The sequence below is a fragment of the Lontra canadensis genome, unplaced genomic scaffold, assembly GCF_010015895.1.
Source record: "Lontra canadensis isolate GAN:19392208 unplaced genomic scaffold, GSC_riverotter_1.0 scaffold7, whole genome shotgun sequence".
Taxonomy (NCBI): Eukaryota; Metazoa; Chordata; class Mammalia; order Carnivora; family Mustelidae; genus Lontra; species Lontra canadensis.
Genome location: NW_022631001.1, coordinates 5,461,936 through 5,486,269, shown reverse-complemented (window position 1 = coordinate 5,486,269; position 24,334 = coordinate 5,461,936). Strand labels below are relative to the sequence as shown.

General features: G+C 37.0%; 1 protein-coding gene across 2 annotated transcripts in view; it reads right to left on the bottom strand.

The window, feature by feature from the left end:
• The window catches only part of MTMR2 (myotubularin related protein 2), a 126,252-nt gene that overhangs the window by 97,338 nt on the left and 4,580 nt on the right, over nt 1–24,334 (bottom strand). The window contains exon 2 of one of the 2 annotated variants that reach the window (XM_032852744.1): nt 19,420–19,490. The exons of the other annotated variant lie outside the window; for it this stretch is intronic. The gene's annotated coding sequence lies outside the window, so the exon portion shown is untranslated. The remainder of the gene's footprint in view (nt 1–19,419; nt 19,491–24,334) is intronic. 2 annotated transcript variants of the gene reach the window in all.

Genomic DNA, 24,334 nt, shown 5'->3' with positions numbered 1-24,334 from the left:
ATTCAAACTAAGTGGATAAAAGGGCAAGGCTTAAAAAGCCTTGCTAGGAAAAGGCAAGCAATTCACAGTAAGATACCACTCCATGCCATCTAAGGTTGCTGCAGTCAAAAAGATAGGCAATAACAAACGTCAGAAAAGATATGGAGAAATGGGACCCTCCTACACTGCTGGTGGGGCTGTAAAATGATAAGAGCCACTTTGGAGAACAGACTGGCATTTCTTTAAAATGTGAAACAGAATATCCAAATGACCCAGCAATTCCACTTCTAAATATACTCCCAAGAGTAATAAAAACGTATGTCTATACAAAACAACACATGAATACACACGAATGTACGTGAATGTTCACAGCAGCATTATTCATAATGGCCAGAAAGTCCATCCCAGTCAATGTCATTCCCCTGCTTGAAATCCTCCAATGATGTTCCACTTCCTCTTACCTCAAACAGCCTTCAAATCATTACAGGATCTGCTCCCCATGTCCTTCTTCAGCTTCCTCTTGTGCATCAGTCTTTCCCTTGCTTTTCCTCAGCTCAATCCCACTGGTTTTCTGAGCTCCTTAAATATGCTGGCTCTGCTGCTTGGAGCATGGTCATGCCAAACTCCTTCCTGACTTAAGTTTTCAACTGAAACATCACCTCTTCAGGGAAATCTGATCAGATGCCTCAGATCAGATCCCTCAGTAGTTGTTGGCTCATAGCTCTTTGTGTTTTTAGTTCTTTCTAACCTAGGAAGTCCTATTCTTATATTTCCTCACAAATTCTTGATTAATATCTATGTCCCCTAAGACCACACACTTCAAGAAAGAAGGAACCATGTCAATTTTGCTCACCATTCTGTTCCCAGGACCACAGAGCAGGCACTCAGGAAATAATTCTTGAATTAATTGATGAGTGAAATAATGAATGAGAATGATCAAAAGATTGGATTATTCTAATCAAAATCATCAGAGGCCATGACTAGAATATCCAAGACAAAATTAAAAAGAGACCTGGTAAAGGGAGGGAGGAGGCAGAACAAGGACAGAGGAAGATAAATGGTCTCATTTGGCTTCTGGAGTTACTGTGTATATATTATTTTATACATCATAGTATCGCATTTCCATTTAAGCATTTCTTAACATACTTGGGCAAACATTTCTTTAAAGAGATTATCTCTTAAGTGAATGACAAATAATCCTAAACTGCTGGGAATTGGTTTTGGGCTATGTGTTATTTCCATTGGGATGGTTAAAAAAAATGGTTGGGAACTGAAAAACCAGGATTTTAGAAGTATAGAGCTAACACCAGTATCCTTGGCCAAATGAGTTATTCCCGATTCCCCATTACAATTAGACTATTTTAGGGGTGCTTTTTGGTGGTCCAATACTTCTTTGACAATCTCAAAGCTATTCTCTGATTTGTTTACAATGTCAGGGACTTTAAGGTTAAGAATCCTGGCCTAGATGATCCGCCCTGCCTTTTATTTTAAAGAATTTATACACATGCACATGAGCAGGGGGGAGGGGCAGAGGGAGAGAAAGAGAGAGAGAAGCAGACTCCCCACTGAGCAGGGAGCCCAACACAGGGCTCGGTCCCATGACCCTCAGATGACCTGAGCCCAAGGCAGATGCTTAACCGACTAAGCCATCAAGGCACCCCTTTTAGTTCAATGTAGTCTAGGGCTTCCAAAATGAGTACTACCTTTCATTATATCCATACAGTACCTAAACAAATATTGAAAAATTAAATTGTCCACAAAGTGTACGTGTTTGTATCTATCTCTATTTTCTAATTCTATAATCACAGCCTTAGTCTTAAATATGAAGACTCAGACTAAATAGAAATATACTGATATTTTATTTCATACAATCAATCTTTAAGAGAATATTTGTGTATAATAAAATCAAAGGAAAACTAAACCCAATAGCTACACTTATATCAGGAGCTCTGGGCTATCACTGTGTAAATTCAACACCCCTGCTTATAAGTAAACATTAATGATATCCTATCAAGAAATATAAGCTACAATTTCTTTAAATATTTTTACTGTTTTCATATTAAGTGATTTTACCAGAAAATAGATCTTTTAAAATGAGTTGGAAAGATATTCTAATTTAGCTATGTAATGATTCTTTTCCAAATTTATTACATTTAAAATACATGTGCTTAATAATTAGGAAAGAGACCCTCTAAATATACATATATGACCAGCTCAGTAACTCTTCTCCTCTAAATAATCTCATAACATTGAACTAGAACAGAGGAACATAAACTCAATTGACTCAGGACCATCACCCTTGCCAGTGCCCAACACGGTCATGTTTACACGCCTTCTTACTCTACAGTGCGAACATTTACTCTAACCTTGCGACCTCAGGCCACTGCAACATGGTATTAGCTTCAGAGACCTGACTCATTCGGAGCAGTCCTCCGCAGAGGGGAAAAATGAAAACGTATGATTTGGAAGAATTCTGGCACTTGGGGGTTTCCGACAGCACACTCATTTTTTTTCAAACACCACCTGTGGTTTTCCTTCACAAGTCTCTTTCCCAATCTACAGACCATATTCCATTTCTTACAAGGTTTGCCACCTTCCACATCACAACAGCGTGTCTCTTCTCACTGGCTCCATTTTCTCAATACCCACTCCCTCCCTAATCCCTAGACATCTGGCTTCTGCATCTAATGAATTCTGTAAAATGGCTCTTTCTGGATTACTAATGACCCAACTGTACGAAAAAATAACAATAAAATATTTTTAATGTTCTTTTCTCAGTTCTGATACTATAAATTCTCATCTTTCAGTAGCATATGGTTTTGGTTATCTCATATCTCAGGTGAAGAGTAATCAGTACCCTTGAGCACCCACTATACTCCAGGTCCTACTGTTTTAGGAACTCCTAAAGATACAGAGATAAATAACGGGCTTTCTGCCTCTGCTGACTTTTCACTCCTAGATATTTAATTCAAGTACACACACGCACACACACACACACACACACACACACATCACAATGCAGAATATGAAGAATGAATGAGAGGGATGCCTCAGTGGCTGGCTCAGTTGGTTAAGCGTCTGCCTTCAGCTCAGGTCATGATCCCAGTATCCTGGGATCAAGTCCTGAATCAGGCTCCTTGCTCAGCTGGGAAACTGCTTCTCCCTCTGCCTGCTGCTCCCCCTGCTTGTGCACTCACTCACTCTCTTTCTCTCTCTGTGTCAAATAAACAAAATATTTTAAAAAAGAAAAAGAAAAATGAGTGAAAGATAAATAAAGCACTTAGAGGTTTGGAACTGAAAAGTTCATATACAGCTTTAATTTATGGGCTTGAGAAAGATTTTATGAAAGAAATGGTTGGTATCTGAGGTTAGCCAAAATACAGAAGGGGTTCAACACCTTCTCATCAATTTCACTAAGCAAAAAAACAGCATGAAAAAACAAACAAACAAACAAATATGTGAGAAATTAGGGGATATTAAAGCTATTGCAACTTCGGTTGGAGTACAGGATATTTATAACACACAATCAGAGATAAGCCTGAAACAGTAGGTTTTGACTAGACTGTAGAAGGTCATAACAAATAAGTGGATATTTAGATATTTAGTTCTGAAAGCACTGAGAAGCTACTGAAAGTTTCTGTGTTTTAGAAAGATTATTTTAAGAACAGGTCAAAGAACCCATGATAAGGGCAGGAAAATCTGTTAGGAGACCTCCCCAAGCAGAGGAACTAAGGGCCTAACCTAGCAGTAAAAATGAAACACAAGTAGATGCAAGGGACACCACGGAGACAGAATCAATAGAACTTGGCAAAGAACTCAACATGATGACAAAGGGGGAGAAAGGGGTCAGAATATGATTCCAAGTCTTGCTGACTCAGAAGCCAGTGTGCCAAAATAGCAACAAAGAAATGGAGGCACTATGGGCAGCTGAGAGTTCCAGCTTGAAATCGTTAAGACTGACGTGGCCTCAAGACATCCACAGGGAAAATATGTAGCCCCTCATACACTAATAGGCCCAAAGATTTCAGTCAGATTTTACCTGGTCATGAATTTGTTCATTCGTTCGTTCATTCATTCATTCATTCATTCACTCACTCGGGCAGGGCTGAGCTACTGCTTACTCAGGGTTGAATGAGTGCACTGTGACAACACATGTGATTCAGCAGTCTTCCATGTGCTCCCAAACTGCAGCCTCATGGGAAAGACAAACTCCTATTTACCTAGGAATTGATCATGATGAATGATGTAAGGGCAGTTAAAAAATACAATAGGAGAAAAAAGGAAGAAAAGATTCAATGTGAGTGGGAAAGGTTGAGGCCGACCTGAGAGATGTGTCGCTTCTGAGGGTCTGCTAGTAGGATTTGACAGTAAAGCGGAAGAGGGAAAACATCCAAGACAGAGAACAGCATAAACAGATGATTGGGGAGGCCAATGTGACTGGCTCTGTGGGTCACGGGAGGGGTGGAAGTTTCATGAAGAAACTGCAGACTCCATTCTAGACGTTAGATGGGAGGCCATCTAACATTTGTAAGAACTGTTATATATTCTGCTGGAGTTAGGAAGCACTGATTGGAGGGTAAAAATTCTACAGAAACTTAGTTAAGGTTATTGAATTAGGTCTTAATGAACAACTGAAATAGGCCACAAAATGATAAAAATAGGACAGAAGAAAAAGTTTGAATAATGAGGTATGTGGAAACATCCATTAGAATTTGATGTTGATGATGCTGTTGAATTTGAAGTTCTCACAAAATACCCATGTGAATGTGTTTATCGAGTAAGTAGCAACACAGAACCAGTTTTCACATTCGCTGGATAGGTTACAGCTACATTTATTCAGCTAAATCCATGAAACTGAATCATGTAACCTAGGAACATCATATACAACAAAAAGGGACATGAGATTCAGTGAATGGAATTACATTCATTTTCACAGAACCTAGGAAGAGCATATACAACAAAAAGAGACATGAGATTCAGTGAATGGAATTACATTCATTTTCACAGAGACTAGAGAAGTATAAAAAAAATATGGAAAAATTGAAAGAAAAGTTTAGTGAGAGCAAAGAATAGTGTTTTAAAACCAATAGTTAATAGATGCAACACTACAGAGCAGTAAAGGAAAGTAAGAGAAAAATCCAATGGATTTATTAACATATGTTAAATCAATTACTATGTCAACATGGTCTATATAACGTTTTAGCAACAATAACCTAGTAGGAATGAAAAAAACTGAGATAATGAGGCACAAATTGTCTCAACTTCTTGACCATCTCTCAGTAAATTTATCTATATCCAAACCAACTCTTTCTTCCTTAGATGATGGATGGCATGTCCCTTCTCAGGTTCAGGCCAGTCTTTCCTCCCCTGTTCTTTACTCTATCCCATCTGGTCTCCTTTGGAAAGTGAGTGTGCATGTGCGTACATGCATGTGTGTGTACACGCACAGGCTTTACACAACACTGGACAGTTAGCAGGAACTCAATGGTGAGTGGCTGAATCTATGTTGGCATCATTAACAACATACTGAGTTCTACTTTAACTACTCTATTGATGCCACTCTCCCAATGTCATTACTGACCTCAGGAACTAAGGCGGGGCACTTTGCTCCTCTCAGTTCTCCCTCCGTAACCTGTCCACAGGATTTGATACTGCATCACTGCATCCCTCTTGCGATGCTTTTCTCTCTAATCTTCCTTTGTCATTAAAATTTACTGGTGCATACTCAAATATTCTTCTCTAGGTTTTTTTCTTCCAGTCACCCTCTAAATATAGATTCTCTTGAAAGTTCTAACCTTGGCTCTCTTCTCCATACTGCATCTCTCAGAAATACAGACTCCCACAGCTTCACTTGTCACCTCTGTGCAGAAGATTTGCAAACATATCCTCTGTCTTCTCGGTCCTGCATCCACAAATACTTGCTACTGGAACCATCTGGCCCCACCTTCTCTCCAGGCTTACTTCTCATTCCGATCCTGCTTGGTGACTGCCTGCATCTTACAATGACATTAAGCTGTGTAGTAAGTAACTAGAATTACATGAGATAATATTTTTCAAATGTTTCTTTCAAATACAAGTAGAGGCATCAGTTAACCAACTATTCTGATAGCCAGCCAATGAATTATAGGATATTATCACTTCCAAAGACCTCTGAGATCATTCTAGTAAAACTCCTCTTACTTACACAGATAAAGTGAAGCCCAGATAAGATAAAGATATAAAAATAAAGCCCAGAAAAGTGAAGGGAATGTTCTGAAATATCTGATCAAATTAGTGGCTGAGCCAGCTATATAAAATCAGATCCCCTTTTGACCAAATCACATTGCTTCTTTTTTTTTTTTTTAAGATTTTATTTATTTATTTGACAGAGAGAGATCACAAGTAGGCAGAGAGGCAGGCAGAGAGAAGGGGGGAAGCAGGCTCCCTGCCAAGCAGAGAGCCCAACACGGGGCTCGATCCCAGGACCCTGAGATCCCAGGACCCTGAGCCGAAGGCAGAGGCCCAACCCACTGAGCCACCCAGGCACCCCAATCACATTACTTCTTGTACGTTGTATAGAACCAAAAGAAAAAATCCCTCAAGGTGCTTAATTCTCTAACTGGGGAGATAAAACACTGATCCCAACTTCCATTCATCCCCAAATCCTAAATATCAGCAAAATTTCTTCTACTCTCTCTCCAATGGCCTCTTTCACTCTAACTAAAGCCTGGTCTTCCCAAGGTCACTGCTCTCCCCATAGATTTTTCAAATGGAAAAATACAGCCTCACTTTCTGTCCTGTACCCCTCTCCCACCACTGTGTCTGCAAACTGGGCCTTGTTCCAATTTGCAGATTACTCTTCCTGTCTAGCAGGGCAGCCAAGCTACTCATATACCCTTGACCTAAGAAGAATGCTCCCCCTCTATCAGGGAAGGTCATCCTCTTCAACCCAGAAAACAGCTTTGGGGGTGCTGCACACCGAATGGTGAGGGAGGAAGGCAACACCTGCCTGGGCAGCCTGATCGCCCTCATAGCCCATCCCAGTTTGTTCTTCACCCAGCAACCGGAGTGATCCTTTTTGAAACATCTGATATTGTCACTCCTTTGCAAAAAAACTTTCTACTACCTTGCCATCCCACTCGGAATAAAAGCCAAAGTTCTTAAAATGGCCTATAAGTCCTTTCACAATCTGCTCCTACACCCTGATCTTAACTTCTACTATTCTTCCTTCTGCCCCCTTGCACTATAACAGATCCATTGCTGGTCCTCAAACACACTAGGCAATTTGCTACTTGAAGACCTTTATTCCTTCAGTTACCTCTAACTCTCTTCTCCCATATTTCCCGTTTTTTCCTTCACTTCCTTCAGCTTCTTTGCTCAAATGTTGCCTTCTTTAGTATGACCTTCCCTGGTCAATTTACTTAAAAGTGCAAACCACTCTAAACTCATTCTCTATTCTCTTCCTGCTTTATTTTTCCTACAGTGCTTATTACCATCTGACATACTTTGTGTTTTACTTATTTATTTTATATCTCCTCCATTTAGTTAATAATTACTGACTGCTTACCATATGCCAGGAAGAGTTCACCTTCTCATAAAGATTAAATACAATAATGCATGCAAAGAGTTTAGGACATTACCTAACAAAAAGAAACAACAAAACTATGTAAACTATTTTTATCTAATGGAGACTAGAATAGGACTCCCCCTACTGCCATCAGAGAATGCTAGTTTATCAGAATAAGGTCAAACAGAAGATTGGAGTAAAACAAATGAGCCTCTAATAATTTGATTCTTTTTTTTTTTAAGATTTTCTTTATTTATTTGACAGAGAGAGAGGAAGAGATCAGATGTAGGCTGGCGGGGGGGAAGGGAGGTACGGGGCGGGGGGCGGGGGCGGGGGGAGCAGGCTCCCTGCTGAGCAGAGAGCCTGATGCGGGGCTTGATCCCAGGATCAAGATCATCCCTGAAATCATGATCTGAGCAGAAGCCAGAGGCTTATCCCACTGAGCCACCCAGGCGCCCCTAATAATTTGATCCTTAAGGATCCAAGGAACTAAATTGCCCAAAATCAGTCTCTGCCACAGAAAACTTAATACGACTCATTTAAAACAAAAGAAGCAGGGGTGCCTGGGTGACTCAATCTAAGTGTTTCACTCTTGATTTTGGCTCAGGTCATGATCTCAGGGCTGGGAGATAAAACCGTGTGTCAGGCTCCACACTCAGCGTAGAGTCTATTTGTCCCTCTCCCTCTGTTCTTCCCCCCATTCTCATTCTTTCTCAAATAAATAAATAAATAAAATCTTTAAAAGAAAAAGACAAGCAAACAAAAATAACCTCTAGAGAAGGAAATTTTATATTTCCCTTTTAGCACTCCATTCCACTTATTAAATCATTGTTGGAAACAGATTCTACTTCCATCACAAATGTCATGTACTATTTTATTTCATAACCAAAAAAGGATGTCTACAGTTAAGCATTTAGTAGTGGATTGTATTATCAAACTAAAAAAGTATCTTCACAATATGAAGCAAGGGACACTTTGGCAAATGCTAGCACACAGATAAACTACTCTCCCACTCCAACCAGGATATGTGAGTTTAAAACTACAAGAAGAGAAAGAAAAAAAACTGGTCTCATAAATCATGGAAAGTCAATTAGCCTTTCAGAGCCCTGACTTCATATTACGAGTAGAAATAAAAATACTTGCTCCTCTTACCTCACTGGGTAGCTATAAAAAACAACTGAAAATGCTATCTGGGTTGTAAAATTATTTTCCAGGTAAATCCCACTGCTAAAAAAGGGGGATTGGGGTGGGAATCCTGCAACTGATAATGTGCCAAAACGTGGAAAATGAAGTTATTGTTAAAATGTTTAAGAATTAAGTTTAAAGCAAAAAACAAGTATGTACGGGGCTAAGAAACAAGACATCCTTTGAGGAACACTTCCCAGATTCATTCAGCATTTCATAGCTATTTCTTATTGGTTCTTTGCTAATGTTGTCAAGCAAATGTACGTTTTCTAGTTTGATGAAATGTACAAACTCAATAAACGCTTATTTACTATGAAAACTTCCCAAATGAAAATCAGAACCCTTTAGAGATTAGGATTTATAACATATCAGCTGCATTAAAAATGGCATCAATAAAATAACAGGCCCAATCCATTTACGCTAAAATAACTTACAGGAAAAATTTATTTATAGGGGGAAAAAAAAATTAAATAAATATTTGAGATGATCAAGCCTATCATTACAAAGAATAAAAGAATGGGGGGAATGCCATAAAATATGAAAAAAAAATCATGTCATCTCATTTTTAACAAGCCAACTTAGCATTTGGGCACACAAATGAAAAGATGATATACAGATTCATAGGTGAGTGATCCAAATATATTTCTAAATGGCTCTTATTCTGTAACAGTTTCACAGAAAGATTTCAGTCAAGATTAGAAGCACTGTGGTGTTACTATTCAAATAGAATTATATCCATTGCATAGTACCTGCTTTAGTCAGTAAAAGTCTCATCCCCCACCCCTACACACACAGATTTTTCCCAATGCATGCCTAACTGAAAAATACAATTACGTATCCAAACTAAGCCATCATTCCCCATTATCCATACTCCATTTAATTGGCTGGCCACAAAAAGCTGCATTTCTTATCACCAAGTCCTCTTTTCATCATGAGAGTGGTCTTCCAAACAGAGCAGGAAGTGTTAAAGACGTGAGGGCTTTGTGAATGATGTTATTCAATGACATTCAAAAGAATTCAACTCAATGGTAACATTCAAGTCATAAGGAAGACTAAAGGGCTGAGTTGCACTACAAGACGGTCTCAAAGTTCAATTCTAAGATTCTATGATTCAGAGCAAAGACATAGAAATCTGGGATCACAAATAAAGAGTTACAGTTCTAAATACTAGGAATATGAGCTAAACTGCGTTTTACCATTTTTTATAACCCTTCATCTCTTGATAGTTAAAATGCCCCAACTTTTCCCTCCCACACACCCACATGCATACATGCATACAAATGAACCATTGTCCCACTTGTAAATGTGATTCAAAGACGTGTCCTTCCACATATTTCTTAGCTGTCCTGCATAAACTCTCCCCATGGAAAGACCCTTACTCAACTGCAGCAACATGAGATTTTGTTCCTCATTTTTAATTAGTGTGAGCACTTTTCTGCCAAAATCTCTAGTCCATGATCTGATTAATAAATAAAATTAAGAGATGCCTGGGTGACGCAGTCGGTTAAGCATCTGCCTTTGGCTCGGGTCATGATCCTAAGGTCCTCTCTGCTCAGTGGAAGTCTGCTTCTCCCTCTCCCTCTGTTGTTCCCCCTGCTTGTGCTCTCTTTCTGTCAAATAAATAAATTAAATGTTTTTAAAAAATAAAATTGAATTAAGTTATAATCGTGACTCCCTTCTATTCCTATCAGTCCTTCAAAGGAGGTACCAAGAAAAAAAAAAACCGTTGACAAGATTAAATCTATAAACCATATATGAGAAAATTCATAGGCCCTGAATAAATAATGTATTACTGAGCCCTCAAAAAAAAAAAAACAAAACACAAAATTTTGCCACTTGCGATGATGTGGATAGAACTAGAGGGTACTATGCTAAGCAAAATAATTCAATCAGAAAAAGACAATTGTTATATGATTTCACTCATATGTGGAATTTAAGAAAACAGAAGCATAGAGGAAGGGCAGGAAAAATAAAAAAAGACATACTCAGAGAGGGAGATAAACCATAAGAGGCTCTTAACCATAGGAAATAAACTAAGGGTTGCTGGAGGGAAGGGAGGGGTTGTGGATGGGGAAACAGGATAATGGGCATCAAGGAGGGCACGTGATATAATGAGCACTGGGACCTATATACAACTGATGAATCACTGAACTGTACCTCTGAAACTAATAATACACTATGTGTTAATTAATTGAATTTAAATTTTTTAAAAAGTTGCAAAAAAAATGATTCAGAATAATGGAGGGTTAAGTGTACTTTGAAACAAAAACAATCATAGTGTCTCTAAGGTAGGTAAAACATTCCTGCCCTCAAGAACATGAATACCTTTGGGGCGCCTGGGTGGCTCAGTGGGTTAAGCCTCTGCCTTTGGCTCTCGGGTCATGATCCCAGAGTCCTGGGATCGAGCCCCGCATCAGGCTCTCTGCTCGGCAGGGAGTCTGCTTTCTCCTCTCTCTCTCTGCCTGCCTCTCTGCCTACTTGTGATCTCTGCCTGTCAAATAAATAAATAAAATCTTAAAAAAAAAAAACATGAATACCTTTATTCAGATAAGTGTGCCATGTTTAAAGAAATAAATAAAGCACACACTTTAGAAATAAATCAAATTGTTATAGAAAGAATATTTTCTCAAAAGCCAAACTGATCAAAAGATAACTAGCACTGTGGAATATGCATGTTAATAATAACAGTGACTCTTTATATTTATTCAGAGATAGACTCTGTTTCCTAAGAGGCTCAAAATACCTCTGAGAATAAAACTATAATTGTAGTCTAATGTACTAAATTCTGATCGGTTATCAAGTCTTAGGAAGAGCAGTTAAAGACTACACCAACACGCAAACAATTTACTTCACAAATGCATTTACCCAAATTTGCAGAGCGATGGCCCTTGTGAATGGAAAGTCACTCTCACCAGAATTCCTCCCCCTTTAACTCACTCCTCACTCCATCCTAAACCAGATTGTTCTCTTTACTCCTAATTAAAAAGATTCAAATCAATCTTACTTAAATGTTAACTTCTGGTTCCACAAAATAACCAAATGAGCACACATTCACACAGAATAACAGAACTTAGGTTTACAGTGAGTAAGAACGGGACAATACAGAACATCACTAGTCATACTCTGTTTTTTAATAGCTCTGCCACTGTCTTAGCCAGAGTGACACAGTTTTCCTTCCACCCCAAGATCAAAACAGAAATCCCATCATCTGACTCTTAGTCATTCCCACACATTTTCTGGTCTGCTGTTGTTGTAACAGAATGTCTTTTTCCTTTGCTACAATAATCCTAAGAACAACGCTCCACCCTTTCCGTCTCAAAAATTCTACTATTTCAAAGTACAGCATTTAGGTGAACAGAGTTACACAAACTAATTATTGGTAGGGGGACAGGAATTACTCTCTAGGTGCTTTTCAAATGAGTAACATTACATAAAATAAAGTCCTCTGCATTTTTTTAATTTTTTATTTCAGTTGGGAGATTTTTTTTTAATTATTATTCCTGAGAATTAATCAAGCTAAAAACTTGAAAATTAAGACAGTTATGTCCAAACAAATAAATTCTGGTAACTAATACAGCAGTATTTCATGTCTCAATACTACTAAACTTACAAGTATCACTGTTAATTCTGCAGAAGTAGAGAAATCTGCCTCCAGAGAGCAGGTTTCACCTCTAACCTCCAAATAGTCCCCTGCCTCAAAGTACCCTTCAGCTTCCTTGGAAGGATGTCTACCTCCAACTGGAGGCCTCTTAGCCATCTGCCCTCCTGCTCTTCCCATGTCTCCCCTCCATTTGGGGAGCAGGAACCTCCTGCGTCTCCCTTATCACAGCCCCCCATCTATCTCTTCCACAGACGTTCTCTAACACCAACAATGTATTATGTACTGGGGATAGAGCTGAAAACAGATTCATTTTCTTCAAGGGACTTATAGTCTAATAATGAAGGTGTCAGATCTGTAAGTATCTTGCAATAGTACAGTATAGAAATGGAGGAATATAAAGGACACAACGGATATACAGAAGAGGACATAACACACAGAACAAGATGCTGAAGTGCTTAGTGGCCAAAAACATAAGCTTTAGGGTCGCAGAGACTTGGTTTCATCACTTAGCAAATAGTAATTCAGGTAAGTTACTTAATCTCTGTTCTTTCTTTATAAGATAAAATGATGATACTTTCTAAAACTAAGCAAAAAACATGATCTAAATGAAGCTATTCATGTAAATAACTGGTAGTGATAGAAAGAGCTCAACAAATAGCATTGTGGAAATATAAGAGTATCCTCTTCAGAAGGGAAAACAAGATGGGATGAGAAGTAAGGAGGAATCCATTAATTAAATTAAAATGGAGCAAAAGCGCTTGGCCCTAAAAGTACTTTTCACTTAGATCTGTACTATAAACTGTCCTCATTTGATTAAGATAACTGAATGTACAAAATTTTAAACTTAAAAAAAGAGTTTGATGAATCACTTAACAAATATCAAAGTGAAGTTTTTTATATATGTATAAATATGTTAATTTATGCTTTTATATTTTGGTTTTTATATACATACAAATATATCACATTTAGGTTTTCAAATTTTATATATTTATATGTATACACATATTACACACATACACAGAGACACACCTTATGTAACTTCAGATATAACCAAACAGAAGACCGCCAAAAGCTTCAATCACAAAACCGTTACCTGTATTTTTCAATATAACCATTAGCAAAGCACTGAACCCTTCTAACTCTACTGGTTTGCTGGACTGTTAATGGAATTATCATTACTCTACTGTCATTCACAGTACACTTGAAGGTATTTCACAATAATAAATAGAAATATAAAATCCAAGCCTTGACAGAAGCCCTAAATATATTTATATTACTCTTACCTCTCCTGATCTAGTATTTCAAAATCCAATAAAAAACATTTCTTCCAAAAGTGAAAAAGTATGTCTGAAAACTAAAGGTGCAGATAAACATACCAAGCATTATTCACTCTTAATTCAAAACAACCTGAAAACAAGTCACCTATCTTTTGATATATACTAGTAAACAAATGCCTCCAGAGGATTTGGGAGAGGTTGCATGTCTATTATTTCCAGTTATTAACGATCATAGTCATTACAATAAAATCTAAACCACTTGCCTTAAACTGCTTCACTCCTTCCGCCAATTTAACTTTTCTTCAGTATCCCATGGAAAGAAAAGGTTCTTTTTGAAAGGTATTCTCTTGTAAGTAATGTCCTGAGCACATACATGTTTGTCCAAGAACATTAAAGAATGTGGTCTATATTCTGATTGTGAACAAGCTTTTCGAGGAATGCAAATTTGCTTTCAGTACTTACACAATGGACTACAGTGTCATAACCACTGTTCATGCTCTATTAGTCATTCTGTTCAAAACTTTATTTAAAAAATAATAAAAGGCCTGCAGTGTGTATATAACATTGAGACACAAAAGACTTATTGTCAGAATATTTGCAGGATCCCCAAAATAGAAAAACAATTACCAAAAACAAATTAATTTATAGCTTACAACGATTTTTTGAAATGCTACACCAGAACCCGAAATTTCTTAACCAGTCTTTAGAATAAAAGACAGGACAAAAATGGTCTTATCATCATGGCATCTGACTGACAGAGATGAGAGAGTACATTTCGCATTCTTCGGACAAACAAAGAGGATTTGAGCTCTGGGACAGCTGGCTCATGTTGTCATTTAGTCTGGAAAATCCCAAGGTTCTAAGGTACATGTGACCTTGGGTACAGTTTAATTTGCATTTTTGTTTTCAGATCTATCAACCATATTTCCCAAAATAAAAGTCAGGGCATGTAACTTGGTAATCCAGCAGCAAGTGCAAAAAACCAGGCTGTAAAGGAAATGCCTTACATATTTCTCTTTTTTCTGCAGAGTAGTGTTTCTTCAAAGCTCTTATCTGGAAACATAAATAAATAAAAAAGCAAAAGCCAAAGCATTCTAGCCAAAATGAGTGTGTCTGTAGGGGATGGGGTAAAAATGGAGTAAGAGGCACCTTGAGTCCCAGTGCCAATCCCTACACCCTCAGCAACCTCTTAAAAGAATTTCTCAGAACTTCCAAATCTGACTCAAACTCAGACAAGAGCTTAAGTTAAAACTTATGTGGATTCTTAAGTAGCCTAGAGGGGGAAAGTTACCTATATTTCAGCTTAGCTGAGAAAATGTCATACTAAACTGAAAATTGGTCACATCATTAGAACTCAAAGCGCAAGACTCTGAAATTACATTTCCTTTTAGAAACAAACACTTCCAACTCAAATTGAAATATAAGGTCAGAAATACTAAAAAAGGAGAGTTGACCTATGCAAAAAATGCCTGCTCAAAAACACTTTTACCTGGACAAATGGAAAACACACAGGGAATTCATGCCTTGATAAATCACCTCACATGTAATTCTATTACCCTAACATGCTAATCTGAATTCAGTATTAAAATCAGAAAGTCACATATCCATTCTTCAAGTTATCTAGAGAGATTTTTTTTTAATCCTAGAGAGAGAAAAACTAATTATTACTATTAATTAGTCACTCCTACAGTGTAATGAAATAAAACTTTTCTGCACAAACTTCAAAATCCCATAAATTAACACAGGTATTTTGTTTTGTAGTCATTAAGTTAAAACATTCAGTAGGAAAAGCATTCAATATCTCTTTCTTGTTCTAGCCTAAAAAGGTTAAACTACAAATCAAATGTATAAGCATCATTCAGTCATGTATCTCTCCATAATTTTGAAGACGCTTTCAAATTTACGAGATCAGTCAATTGTTAAAAATTGATTTTTTTGTTAAAAATCAGTCAATTGTTAAAAATCATAAATCATAACAAGATTTATGATTTATGATTTCTTACTTGTTTTTGCCTTTTTTCCTCCTCTACCTGTATAAGGATGAGGAACACATCTCTCTTTTTAAACATCTTTTTATAATATTAATACCGAACACCAGCATAGTCCTTTACAAATGTCAAAGTGCTCTCATCCATATATCATCTTTCATACACACTACCAACTCTAGGGCTACCTTGCCTGATACTAAATTCTGGTTCAATCAACCTGTATGACCTTGAGGAAGTTACTTCACTTCTCAATTTCATCATCTACAAAGTGGGAATAATGGTAATTCCTATACTTCATAGGACCATTATGAGAATTAATAAACTATTAATTAATAGTTAATAAACTATTAATTAAATATATATAAAACACTTAAAACAGTGCCTACCACATGGTACACACTACATAGATGTTAGCTGGGTTTTTTTTCTTATTGTCATCATCAATCCCCATACTTAGGCCTCACAACAATGCTGTAAAGGCAGGATTCATTTCATTGTATCATTTTACCCTTTTCCCAGGTAAGGGAATCAGGCTCACAGAAATCAAGTGACACATCCAGAGTCACAGTCCAAAAGTAGAATTAAAAAATTAAAGAACCGGGGCGCCTGGGTGGCTCAGTGGGTTAAAGCCTCTGCCTTCGGCTCGGGTCATGATCCCAGAATCCTGGGATCGAGCCCCACATCGGGCTCTCTGCTCCGCAGGGAGCCTGCTTCCTCCTCTCTTTCTCTGCCTGCCTCTCTGCCTACTTGTGATCTGTCAAATAAAAAATAAATAAATCTTAAAAAAAAAAAAAATTAAAGAACCAAGGACTGTGTTCTATCATATCACAGTATATTTTTTGAGTTTATATAGTTCAACATACTTCTAAAGGCTATAATTACTACCGTTTTAAACATTTAAACACTCAAAAATTTTAAGCAGCACACACTGGTAACCTTGCTGGGAATGAGTCTTTGATCCAAATGATACCTGCATCTCTTATTAGTACTTCAAGAGTAGCGACATGAGTCAGACTTCTAAAGAGAAGCACTCACTGAATAATCAGGCTGGCTGGGCCAGATGAACCTGTCATCAATTTTCCAATATTCAGAATTTCCTTTAAAGAGCAAGATGTATACCCCATGAAACTTCAAGAGTTCCATGTTACGATTCATGCTGGGCAGTGGAAAGAGAATGGCATCTACAGTCAAAGTTCCAGTTCCATCTCTTATAAGCAGGAGACAGTGGACAGTCATGTCACTTCTCTGAGCTTCAGTTACTCATCTGTCAAATGAAGACGTACCTCATGAAGCTGTTATGAGAAACAATGGAGCTGATGTAGGACAACAGCATTGTAACTACAAAAACTATACCAAAGTTTAGTAGAACAGCAAACTACTAAAGAGAAAAAGAGAAAAAACAGTACACAGAAGCCAAAAGAATAACACTATACCAAAGTGTTAACATGACTATTAGCTACTTTGATTACACTGAGGGATAATACTGAGCATTCATTCATTCTTCCATGGAAAATGGCTGAGAGAACTCTTCCAAAAAAGAAACATCACCCTGAGTGTATAATTTTATAAGGTGACAATCTGGATTAGATTAACACAGTGAAAGAGAAATTTAGGTAACCTGCAAAGTATCTATTCTAAAACCATGTGCTTAAAGGGGACTTAGTAAAGTCTGACCACAGGAAACAAGAGAAGAGACCAAGAAACGAACATACGTATTTCTCTTTCTGATTTTAAACTAAGTGATATGGACTATTTTCAATCAAGTCACAAGGAAACTCAACAGACACATGATCATCATAGCAGCAATCACAGTACATTATATTTATGTGACATTCTACAGTTCTGAAAGCATCCCACTTGTATCAGCATAGAAATATCATGTTGTTCTGTTCACAAACATATGTTAACATTCATAAAACTTTCACTCTCAGACACTCTTCAGTGTCCGCACATAAAAATGAAGGCGTTAGACTACATTAAAAAAGTTCCCTTTTAGAGCTATCATATTGATGATTTTGGGTCGGTGGCTAAAAAAGAGCAAAAAACATTTAATGGGAAGAAAATTCATAATATTTAAACTTATTAGAAATGAATAAGTGATTTTAAAATATCTCTTTTCTTAAATCTTATCATTAAAACATGTCTCAAAATATCCAGAAAATTGGGTAATGGCATTCTATAGTTAAACTTACTAATAAATTCAAGAATTACAGAATATCTCCCCAAAACTGAATAACTACTTTTACTAACATAAGATTATAATTCAGTAACTATCAGTATACCATACACTATACAACATAAAGTATACACAATACTAAAACTAAGTTGAACTCTACGGTTCAGAAAATAATTTAGACTATTTCAGTCACTCGGAGATACTGTGACTATCAGCCATAATAATTCAGTATTAAAAATATAAAATAACTTCAATGCTTAATGTCTCTGGCTTGGTATATGAAGTATCAGATTCTGAACCAAGAAAATAAAACCACCTCTAAAAGTATCTCACAGAATCCAAGGGTGGGGGGGGAACAAAGTTTTAACATTAAATTACTCATTACAGTTGAGCAAGCACCTACTATTTACAAAGGCTAGCTACTATCATTTAAAAATTAAATCATATCCCTTCTCAGAAGCATGAAACTTAAAGGCCAAGTTGGAATAGTATCATGGAGGAGGAGAGGGGTCTTCTACTTGGATTACTGGGGTATTCCTGGACTACTAGAGTATTTTTCTACCCAGTGATTTCAAAATCAGAACAAGTAACATATCTACTAAAGAAATAGTCCATGTTTTTCATGCACAAAACTCATATATGCATTCAGTTAATTTTGTCAATAAGAGTAACGGATTCATTGCAATTTTATACATATACAGGAAAGCTGCCTGGCCCAACAAAAGTCACTGTGTGATTTAGTGAAGTCTAGAACTAGGAGTCAGGAGATCAATTCTAACACTGATTAGCTCTGTGACTTTGGAGGAAACAACACCAATCGTCTCTGGCCTTCTAATACATACTATACCTTTGGGTAAGTTATTAAATTTCTCCAGGTCTCTTCCTGCATCTACAAACGTATAGAGTCCAAAAAGTATCTGGATTGAAGATTCTCACTTTAAGTGCAGATTCTTGGTCCCACTCCCAGCAGTTCAGAATGTCTGCGCTGGAAGCTAGAAAGCTAAATGTCTTCTAAGCACCACAGGTTACTGAAATACGCAGGTGGTCCTCAGCCATACTTAAGGGCATCACAAGTCCTAGTCAAACCAGATGATCTCTAATGTCCCTAAATGTATAAAAAAGATGACACAAGTCATTTCAGCACCAAGGTCTTAGGAATTCTGGATCTAGCATAATGTGTAGGCCATAGCAGATGCTAAACAAATGCTTCTGGAGAGGAAGAAAGGGAGGGAGGGAGGAGGCTAGCTAGCTAAGTGGTCATATTTTGATGGAGAAACATACAAAATGATAGTAAAATTAAAACTGAGTAAAACATCAGCAGCCAAAGAGCAAAGACCTCAGTTTCTACACACATACAATTTTAAATATAACACGAGCCGTTGTCGAACAGCAAACTACTAAAGAGAAAAAGAGAAAAAACAGTACACAGAAGCCAAAAGAATTTTAATGGAAAATTACTGGTGACTAAAACATAGCAACTGTTTACTCCGGGTAGAAAAGAACACAGAATTTTAAGGACTGGGAGTTGGAATTGGGACTAAAGTTTGAAGTTACTGGTTACTCAAAGGCATAAATTCCATTTGGAATAAAAGTATATGGATTCCAGAAATATTGGTGACAATATTAACTTTTGTCCATTTTTGAATTCCATTTTCCCATTCACTTACATTATAATTTTTGAGATGTTTTATCTTCACTTCTGATGGTCTTCAAATGTCAATGGCTCTTAACACATTAACTGTAAACAAACATACAAAGGAACTTAGGGGAATTCAGATACTTAAGGAACCCTAAACTATTCTAAATTATTCTGTAAAGCCTGTGGGGGAGGGAGCAGCGGGAGGGTTTTGGTACCAGGTTTACCTGCTTCGTAATGTATCCGTTCAAAACTTAGTATCCTTCTAATGACACTATCCTCTTACTCATCAAGCAAAGAAAAAAAAAAGTTATCCTATCTTCTGTCAGAAGCAAAAAACATTCAAAGCCAGAGAAAATTCTCTCCAAATATGGACACTCTGAACTCACTGATGGATTATGTCTACATTAACCTTTTCCTGCTCAGCAGTGCAGCCAATCAAAGAAACTCATTTCCTTGCCACTACAACCCAACCATCCTGCCCTGGGACCGCCCTCTACGTACCAATTTTGGGCCTAGACCTACAACCTGGTTTGGGCCTAGACCTAGGTCTTCAGGCATGATGAGGTCTTTACAAAGACCCTGACGTTAAGCAGACTTGGGTCCAAATGTCAAACTGCTCTCCCTAATCTTCAGTTTTCTCATCTGTAAAACGGAAATAATAATACTATTTATTTTATATAATTATGATGATAATATGAGAAAATGCATATTAAGGGATTTAGCACCATGCCCAGCAATCACTCAAAAATGTTAAGTGCTATTATTTATATTAGTATTAACAATCACAACAATGATATTAATTTACTTCTAGAACAACTGTCTACCACTTGAAAAGCAAAGTTTATCCTAGGTGTTTCTATTTTTATGTACTGCCTTTGCTTATAATGGAAGAATATTATCCAATACCAGTAACAGAGGACATCTGTATCATATAAAATTTTATTTTTGACCTTGGTGGGCATCCTGGCTCAGCTCAAGAAAATTAAGGCTTGAAATCACTAGCCTGTCTTCAGCCAAAGTTATTATTCCTTTTGTTAATACACAACCTTCTAATAAAGTTCTACTTGCAGTGATCTGTGAAGGCAACTTTGCTAGGAAAGGAGATTGACATATTTGTGACTCATTCCTTTTAAACCCTCTGAGCCCAAAGAATAATGCCATCCCAATCCAGAGGAGACTTCTCTATCCTCTTCTACCCACTCCCAAATGATTCAACACTTATGTTTGACATTACATGCTTAAAATATTAATATTTAAGCTCAGAAACAAAAATGCATAAACACGAATTTCTCTGAATTTTTAAATTTTAGGTCAAAGATACAAAAGCACACACAAAATATTGGCAACAGCATTCATAAACTAACATGGCCCCAAATGGCCAGCTTTCTTTCCCCTAGGCAGACCAAACCTTTAGAACTAAAATGAGAGAAAAATACCTAAGTGGAACCTGAGGCATATCTTCAGGGGGAGAAAAAAGAATGGATACAAGACTGGAAGCAAACTGGAAGCAGCAGAAAAGTAAGCAATGTTGGCCACCATCCTCATTACCACCACTACTTTACACGTAATTCCTTGAGCTCTTCAAATGAAATAAAAAATGAAATAGCACAGTTGATCATTCTTCATTTGATTTCCATTTGCCTTTCACTTAATGAGTTGACAATTATGGAATGTATCCCTTTTATGTTATGGTCCCTGGTTAAGATTATAAAAATCTGGCCCAAGATAATACACAAGAAAAAGTATAAAGTTAAAAAACTTGAGTTTAGAGTGTTCCAAGATACAGTTTTCTTTTCTGGTCTGCCACAATATATCATGTCTCTCAGAGCATTTTCTACTTTGGTCACTGCTCTTGAAAGTCTAACAATGTCTCTGCTGTAATAAGTATTGTCGACTTTAACCAGAAAATGTCTTCCTTGCTAAAATGATTCATTAATATGCTATGGAGAAGCTGCGGTCTCCAGTACCCATTCTTTACTATTTCCTACAGACAGTTTTTAGCTCAGCACAGGCTTCCCAGAAGAGACTACACATCCTAGCCTTCCCTGTGGCTAAGTATGCCCATGGAACCATGTTCTTGCCAACTAGATGTAATCTTAAAAGACTATAGCCTCAAAAAATATCCCTTAAGAAAGAAAACATGACTTTCTTCTTCCCTTCATCCTTCCTTCTGACTACAATGAATGCAACGGTTAGAGCTGCAACAGCAATTCTGGCTCATGAGGTAAACTTGCAAAAAAGATTCTGTGTTCTCGATACTTCAGGTCCACTGTATCGGATCAGTATGAACGGTCTCTGGGCTTTTGTTGGGAGAAAAACTAAAATCATCTCTTTTACGCCACATCTGGCTTGGATTTTCTTTTATAATCTGTTAAAGCTAAAACCTAACTTCAAAAACAATAAAATAAGAGTTTTCCAAGTATCAGAATTTAGGGGTTTTGAAGTATATAATTCAAAACATATTTTAAAAGCGAATTATTATACTGAAAACATAGCATCTGCCCTTATTTAATCTAGGCTTAAAAGTATTTAAAGAGCCCAAGAGTTAATTCCATCCAATAAGAGTCTTTGAAAAGTCATCAGCGATGGCTGCCACGAGTAACGACGAAGCGCATAGCAGGGAAAGAGCTGTGAAGGTGGCGCATTCGTGGTCTACAGTGATGGCACCAGTGGCACACACAGAAGCACAGTAAGAGGAACAGCACAATTAGTTCTGCCTAATAAAATTACAGCAAAGGGAACAAGAGATTATTATTTTCATTAAGAGGGCATCTTCTCTAGTCCTTGTGATTTTAATAACTTTGTACCAATCTTTTTTTTTTTTCAATAGTTCCATTTTTAACCTGACTTCCTGTGGGAAGCAGGCTTATAAAAATCAGTATCTATCCTTTACCAACAACTCTCAATAGTTTTTAATCCTATCCACAGATTTAACTAAATCAAAAAATGGGACAGAGCTAGCAAATGTTTTACCTATTCAAAACTAATTTTCTTAAAAAGAAAAAATATTCTCTATTAAAATGTGCAGAATTTCCACTGGTCAAGACCTGAATCACATGCAACCTTTGGCCCTGGTGATTTTGAATACAATAGCATGAACTTGGCAGCTTTACAAAAATAAGCTTACTGATTTCTGGACATCTGTATCTGGGTTATTTCCTTCCCTTGGGCGTAATCCAGACTTTACTAGTTCAGGTGATGGCTTCCTGGAATTACTTATTTATAATATATTTTTTTAATTCGTTACCACTAATGGATTTCACCAAGGACCTTGTTTAAAAAAAAAAAAAATTTATTTGAGAGAGAGAGAGTGTGCACGTGTGAGTGGAGGAGAGTCAAACAGAAAGAAAGAATGGCAAACAGACTCCCTGCTGAGCACAGAGTCCCACACAGGGCTCAATCTCATGACCCTAAGATCATGATCCCAGCTGAAACCGAGAGTTGGGACACTTAACCGACTTAGTCACTCAGGCGCCCCAAGGACCAATTTTTAAGAAAGGACCTAAAACATGTATTCCTGATGTGTTACTCATAGCTGAAAAGGAAAAAACCTTAGGAAATTTCCTAAAGCTCAGATATCATAAATCCCTAAAAGGTAACTTTGACCTTTCACTACTTCAGTATTTCTACAAAAATGCTTTCAAGTAATAGGCTAATAGTAGATTTAACACAGACCTTAAATGAGTCTGTTTCAACAAATACTGATGGAGATACTAGAAAAAAAATTAGTAAAAGACCTAAGGCAGTGGTTCTCAAACTCTAATTTTAGTTTAGGATCACTTGGGAGGACTTGTTAAAACAAACTGCAGGCTCCACTGCCAGTGTGTTTTATCCAATTGCATGAGGTAGGACCAGGGAATCTGTATTTTTAACAAACCCCCAAAGGAAGCTGATGCTACTGATCTGAGAACTACTGAACTACATTAATAGAAGACTACTGATGGCAGCATAAAGAGGAAAGGAAAAAACACGTATGGGACCCAACTCAGTTTCAGTACACTTGTATACTTTTGCCTAGTAATTAATCTTTTTAAATTTTCTTTCAGAAAAATCTACACAGTTATTACTCAAGTTCACAATAATATTGGCTCTTACATGACAAAACTTGAAAGTTCTTTTAGGGTCCTGGAATAATGAAATACAAAATAACTAAGTATGTCCAATGTCTGATGCAAGGTCCTAATTATACTGCCAGGGTTGGAAATTCAACCTGTAAGTTTCATTTAGTTCCATAACTAGTTTCTACCACTAATTCTGGCCAGCTGCCTCAGAAGATATGCCAAGAGTCACAAAGGGAGTAGGTAAGAATGTGTGATTGGACACAAATCCATCACCACTACTGGAAAACAACCCAAAAGCACATTTCCTACCAACATATCAGCTCTAAGTGACCTTGAGGCTGAAACTAGAGATGAAACCTTACAAAAAATGTGATTCAGAAATCTTAAAAACTCTTCTTCCTTTTCAGACGATAAGTACTATCAAAATTCATGGAAACAACCAGGATTTGCTGTTTTCAGATAATAATTTTAAAGGAAGACATTAACTTAAAAATGTAATTAGCTAAAGACTACTTTTTTGAGTATATTCAGTGTACCACACTTTGTTTTGTCTAAGTTAAATGTAAGTATGTACATATAAACACATAAATATAAATGTAAAGAATTTATAGACTAGAAATCAACTGATAAACCAAAATAATCTGAGACAAACAAGTAGTGCCCAGAATAACTGCAGCATATGAGAGTATATAAAAGATGAAAGGAACGATATTACACTTGATCTTAGCCAAAAGGCCGAGAAGCGAAGAGAGAAACAGGTATAAAATAAAAGTCTGACAAGATAAGTTAGAGACCAAAATAATCAAGAGTAGCAGATGGAAAAGTAGGCAGGCTAAAGGAACACAATGTTGTGAAAATATATTACTGGGCACAGAAAAGATA